At 39.7% G+C, this 6,659-nt stretch overlaps 1 protein-coding gene across 1 annotated transcript in view; it reads left to right on the forward strand.

Moving 5' to 3' along the window:
* The first annotated feature begins 6,630 nt into the window (after positions 1–6,630).
* LOC110578577 (late cornified envelope protein 3D-like) overlaps positions 6,631–6,659 on the forward strand; it is a 21,216-nt gene continuing 21,187 nt past the window's right edge. The window contains exon 1 of the mRNA XM_044914199.1: positions 6,631–6,659. The gene's annotated coding sequence lies outside the window, so the exon portion shown is untranslated.

A 6,659-nucleotide genomic window follows, 5' to 3' on the forward strand; every position in this document is an offset into this window, starting at 1 on the left:
GCTTTATCTGAGGCCCACCTCCAGGACAAGCCTCTTAAGGTAGTCATAATAGTAATAAATGAGCAAACAAAGAAAAAAGAAGGATCAGGCCTTCTCCATGCCAACTTATGACTGATGGCTGTGAAAGAGGAAGATGAGATGAGCAAGCCCAAAAGAGGATATGTACTCTTGGAGTTTCATTCAGTTTTCTTATTATTGGAGTTAAGGTACAGAAATTTGCATTAACAATAATCCTTGGTTTGTAATATACACTCATCATCGGTCCATGTAAGGCCCTCTTAATGAATTTGTCTATCTGCTTATCAATGTATCTATCATCTATTATCTAGCTATTATCTATCTATCTATCTGTCTAACTGCCTATCATCTATCATCTATCATCAATCATCCATCATCATCTATCATCTATCATCTATCATCTATCTATCATCTATCATCATTTAAATTTCTCTATCATCTATCTATCTATGCATCTATATATTTTTAAATTAAAAAAAATCTACCCCCCATGTGAAAACAAGAACTTTTGATAGTCAGGTACCTATTTCATTCTTCCTTATCTCATACCCCTGTCTGTCCCAGCTGAATTAACCACCATCCTAAACCTTGTATCTACCATTCTTTGATTCCCTTTTGAGATATTTTAAAAATCATATTTACATGTATTCCTGAAAAACTATTAATTTTTTTCTGTTTTAAGTCAGATTTTTCAAGGTATTTATTTTACATAGAGAAAAAAATCACCCATTCATGCATACAAAAGTGAGCTTTTACTAACACATATAACCATGTAGACAGAGAACAGCTCCATCACCCCAAAATATTCCCTCATGACCCTATATATTCAACCTCTTCTCCATAGCAGCCCTTGGCAACCACTGATTTACTGTCAGTCCTTAGAACTTCGCTTTTTTCAGAATGCCATATAATTGCAATTACATAATATGTAGCATTTAAAACCTGGCTTCTATCACGTAGAATAATGCTTTTGAAATTCGTCCTTGTTTCATGTAATAGTACTCCATTCCTTTATCATTGCTAAGGAGCTTTCCATTGCATAGATGTATCTTATTTTTAAATCTATTCTCCAGTTGAAGGACACTGGGGTTGTTACCAGTTCAGGACAATTATTAATATAAAGCCACCATAAATAATGACTTACAAGTTTTTCTCTGAATGTAAAATTTATTTTTCTTGGTTAAATATCTAAGAATAGGGCACCTGGGTGGCTCAGTTGGTTAAGCGACTGCCTTCGGCTCAGGTCATGATCCTGGAGTCCCTGGATCGAGTCCCGCATCAAGCTCCCTGCTCGGCAGGGAGTCTGCTTCTCCCCCTGACCCTCCCCCCTCTCATGTGCTCTCTCTCATTCTCTCTCTCTCAAATAAATAAATAAAATCTTTAAAAAAATATCTAAGAATAGGTTTCTAGGGCAAATAGTAAGGGTATGTTTCATTTTTAAAGAAACTGGCAAACCGTTTTCCAAAGCAGTTCTACAGGGGCACCTGGGTGGCTCAGTTGGTTAAGTGCCTTTGGCTCAGGTCATGATCCCAGGGTCCTGGGATCAATCCCCGCATTGGGCTCCCTGCTCAGCAGGGTATCTGCTTCTCCCTCTCCCTCTGCCCCTCTCCTTGCCTGTGTGCACCCTCTCTCTCTTTCTGTCAAATAAATACATGAAATCTTAAAACAAAAAAAGCAGTTGTACAATTTTCACTCCCACCAGCAATGATCAGGGGAACTAAGTGCACCACATCTTTGATAATACTTGGTCTTATCAGTTATTATTATTATTTTTAATTTTAGCCATTCTAATGTATATAGAGCGGTATCTCATTTTACTTTTACTTTGCATTTCCCAAATGACTGATGATGTAGAAAATCTTGTCATGGGCTTATTTGCTATCCATATACCATCTTTGTTGGAATGTCTGTTCAAATCTTTTGCCCATTTTTTACTCAGGTTGTCTATTTTCTTATTATTGATTTTTGAGCATTTTAAAATATGTTCTGGACATAAGTCCTTCATCAGATATGTATTTTGCAAATATTTTCTCTCAGTTTGTGAATTTTCTTTGCATTTTCTTAACAGTGTCTTTTGAAAAGCAGGAGTTGTTTTTGTTCTTGTTGTTTTTTATCTAAAGAGAGCTTTATTTCTAAGGCCTTTCTAGTTTTCTTTTTTAAATTTTTATTTAAATTCAAGTTAGTTAACATAGAGTGTAATATTAGTTTCAGGTATATAATATAGTGACTGAACACTTCCTTTCATGTTTATAGCAGCATTATCTACAATAACCAAATTATGGAAGCAGCCCAAGTGTCTGTGGACTGATGAATGGATAAGATGTGGTACATATATACAATGGGATATTACTCAGCCATAAAGAAGAATGAAAAGCAGGAATTTTAGTTTTGATGAAGTCCAGTTTATGAAAGTTTTCTTTTTGAATCACCTCATTTTTGTCATTTCTAAAAATCTTTTGTGTAATTCAAGTCACAAAGATTTTCTCTTATGCTTCACTCTAGAAGTTTTATAGTGTTTGTTTTACCTTTTGATCTGTTATTGATGTTGAGTTAATTTTTGTATATAATAATTTTTACATATAATATGAGGTATAATTTATTTTTTAAATACAGATGTCCAACTGTTTCAGCATCATTTGTTGAAATGACTGTCATTTCATTCAGTTGCCTTTGTACTGATGAAGGAAATTTTCAACTTTCCATATTTGTGGATCCTGATCCTGGGCTCCCAGGGAAGCTATACTTTTACCAAGGTCAGAATGGCCTCACCAAACTTAAAAGCATGGGCTCTATGCCCTGAGCACACATTGTATGTCTGCTTCATTAGCAAATAACCTAAAAGAAACATTTCAAACTAAAGATAAGAGTAAAAACCTCCTTCAGTTCTGTTCCCATACTCTGAAGCCTGCAACCTTGCACATACTAAAAGCATAAGATAAAGTGTGTGATTTTCTGAAATATCCTTCATCAGGATGATTTGTAATTCTTGATATAACAAAAAACATATATAACCCTGTATTAAACATTTCTTCTCTGGAGAATTATATGTTTTTATTTTCCCTTTAGTCTCATGTGAATGTAATAGTGTCTCAGCTATTCCAAGACTCTCCTAAGAATTGCTGGCCTGTCTAATTTTTTTTACATTTACAAAAGAGGCATAATTTTACAAGTTATGAGTGTCTCATGTAATGTGTAACCTAAATATAAGCAGATTTTTTTCAGCCTGTGAGTACAAGATGACATCAGGGTAAATTTATTTGCCCAAATCACATTAGCTGGAAATGACCAGCTATCTAAATAGTCACAAAGTGGCTTCACATAATTTCTTGGCATCTCCAGAGGGATGTGTCACATAGTTACAAAGCACCTATGTCACCACCCAGCTCTCATCACCACACAGTGCACCTGGCTTCTCCTATCCTGACCCCACCCACATCCTCAATGTTCACCCTGCTTAGAGGAGTTAATGAGACTCCCCTCCTCACTATTCCCCTAAGAAAAGCATCCTCTATTCTAACATTTTTCATGAAATTCCTAGCTTTCTACTTTCACATGATGATGTGATACTAATAGCAGGGCCTCTTCTATAATGTCTTAATATATGTGGAGGACATCTGGGACTCTTCTGGGAGCTCTTTAGGAGTTGAGTGTATTTAGGTGCTGTGGTTTCAGGGTTGGGGCTTGCACTGAAATTCTCATACCAAGAAAAATCATAAACTGGCATCTTGTTAAAGGCTGAATCCATATGGACTGTTTTCAGTGGATGTGATGTTATGAGATACTTACATCTCATAAATGCTAGACACCATCTAAATTGGTATATGGATGAGAATCCAGGATCAAATATCCTCAGATTAGAAGACTGGGTGGTATTTTCACACTCCCTCTCATCATTTTTCTGAGAGATGCTGAGATACTTGTCCTAGAGGGCTTCACACAGTCCTGTTCTTTCATGGTCCTGTCCCTGAGGTGAAGGAGAAGAGTTTTGTGTTTCCTTCATTTCTTATTCTTGATGAACTGAGGTTTACCTCCTCTGAGTGCAGTCAAGAGAAGATACATCAGAAATAAGCAGGGTTCCCTCTGATAGCTCAACGTTATAGAGTGTCAGGCTCCTGAGGCTGGGCTGTTAACAGCCCTGACCCTCAGGGACCTGACCTTCTGGCCAGGGAGGAGCCACCCAGCCATGGCCTCACAGCTGTGCTTCTGCTATCAAGGACATGTGTTTGGTCTGTAGGTCAGTGGAACAGCTGCTCTGGGAGACATGTGAGGGCCTGTGAAGAGGGAGCTCCTCATTGACATGGATGTCAAGTCAGTAAGAAACAACTCCAGGACTAAAACAACTCCTTCTCTAAGACAAGAAAAACCAGGGATGGACCTGAAGGAAGCCACACAGAAGTCCTTGCATTTCCAAGGAGAGGTAGAAATCTCCCTGCTCAGAGGCACTGAGAAACTTTGGAATTTCCCCAACCCCCTGAGACAGATGTGACTCTTCAGCTGTTGTTGCCTAATGACTCAAGATTAAAACCATGTAGACCAAAAGAGCCTTTGTACTTGCTTCTGTTGAACCAGAGGTCAAAAGAAAACATCCATTTTTGCAGAGATCTGAACCCCCAGACTAGATTAGGTCTTCTTCCTCTTACACACCCATAACACCTGCAATTTCTCTTTAATGGACACCACAGCTGTAATTCACCATCTGTCTTCCTCCTCTCTGCTAGACTGTTGGCCTTGTGAGGGCGGTCTGTTCTCTCTCCTCTGTCTGTATCCCCGGTACTGTGCAAGGTGCCTGATCCATAGCTGATGCTCCTTCAAAGTGTATTAAATGTAGGAACTGGGGAACTCATGACTGAATGTGAAGAAATTCAGGGGGAAGGCCTAGCAGTAGGAGAATCAGGTCTGTGGGGAAAAAGACAATGGGTGATGCCCCTTTCCCAGTCACACCCCAATGTCAGGTTGGACATTCAGAGGGGCTCCAAGTGTGATGTTAGCACCACTTCCATTAGGCTGATCTCTATATTATTACCCAAACCAGGACACCACTGGGTGGTTACACGGGGACACCAGTTGTAAGCTAGGACTTCCCAGGTGCACCAGGACAGAAAGTAGCCTTATTTTTGTAGTATTATCTAAGGCTTGCCCCGCCCAGCAAAGCTGATGAAAATGGAAATTAGTTTCATGCTATTCTCTTGCTCTACAGCCTCACCATGCTGTCCACATGAAGAACAGTGCCTCTTTTCATCCCTCATGTTTTGCTCTTTCCAATCCAGTATCTAATTGTGGGATTCCCATGGTGTGAGGGAAGTGGCCACCAAACTGAATTGACACTGGGGCTGAAAGCATGGCCTCAGGGGTGTCCAGAGCCTCTTCTGGAGACAAGAGAATGTCAGGAGCATACAATTCCCTCCCCAGCAGTCTCACTACCTCCATTCCTGAGTTAACACCCTGAAGGCCCACCCACTACCAGTGCTTCCTCCATGGGGGTTTGAAACAACTCGTGGGATCCTTATGCTTCAGTGAGGGCAAGTTTTACAGTGCAGTGGGAAAAACAAAATCATCTAAAGGCAAGTAGATGGTCTTATAGGTTTTATAGTCTTTCCATTATAAGAGAATAAGATGCATTCCCTATAAAAAATACATTCAAAATATCATTTAATTAACTGTGAGTACTGCTTTTTACAAGTTAACAATAGACCATGAACATTTTTCTCTGTAAAAAATATAAATCCATGATACAATATCTTTTAATAGCAAAAATTATTAAAATCATATATGATTACAAGTTTACGTAGTCCTAATCACTTTTCCTTGACTGTAGCATGATATTATAATAGATTCAAATGTGTAAATAGTTTTGAGTTTAGATGACTTCACTAAAAAAAAAAGTACACATTTTCAGCTCTGAGCATTTTATTTATTTGTCCATCAACACCTAACTTTGCTCTGCTCCCTTTATTCGTGAAATTCCATGCTGCCCCTTGGATGCCATGAGGTCATCTGAGGGGCTCACTCCCTGCAGATAGGGCTCTAGCACCAGTCCCCTATCTTGCCCATATCTAACTGCCAGGAGCTCAGGAGGTAGTAGTGGATTACATCTGAAGGTCATGGTCACAGAGGTAGCATGGAGATACTATGCAGATTAAATTACATTTATCACTTGGAATTTGTGTTATGATTTATTCATTTGCCTGTGTGTCCATCTTAGTAGACTTCTGAATATAAGAAGATAATTCTTTCCTATCCATACCTGTTCCCAGGAGGGTATGTGAGAGAGAATATATACTAAGGCATTTGAGCAGAGGAAGGAAGCAAGGAAGGAAGGGAGGGAGGAAAGAAAGAAGGCAAGCAGGAAGGAAGGGTGTTAGGTTCCCAGTAGGCCCCAAGGGGTTATATGTGGACAGTCATGTTTCCTGGTTGAAACTCATCCATTAGACATATGCAAGTGCCTGGGAAAAAGGCTGAAAGCCTAGTCTTGGGAGTGTGCCAGGTTGTCACCTCCCCTGGTTGTGAAAGCAGCAGCATACTCTGGCCCTGCATCACAACCCTCCCCCCTCCTGCCCCCGCACAGGATAAAAGGGCTCCTGCCCTGGGCTCCTCATCCACAGCATCCTCAGGAACAGTCTTGTCCTGCCTCCTCAGCATCC

This window comes from Neomonachus schauinslandi, chromosome 4 (assembly GCF_002201575.2).
Source record: "Neomonachus schauinslandi chromosome 4, ASM220157v2, whole genome shotgun sequence".
Taxonomy (NCBI): domain Eukaryota; kingdom Metazoa; phylum Chordata; class Mammalia; order Carnivora; family Phocidae; genus Neomonachus; species Neomonachus schauinslandi.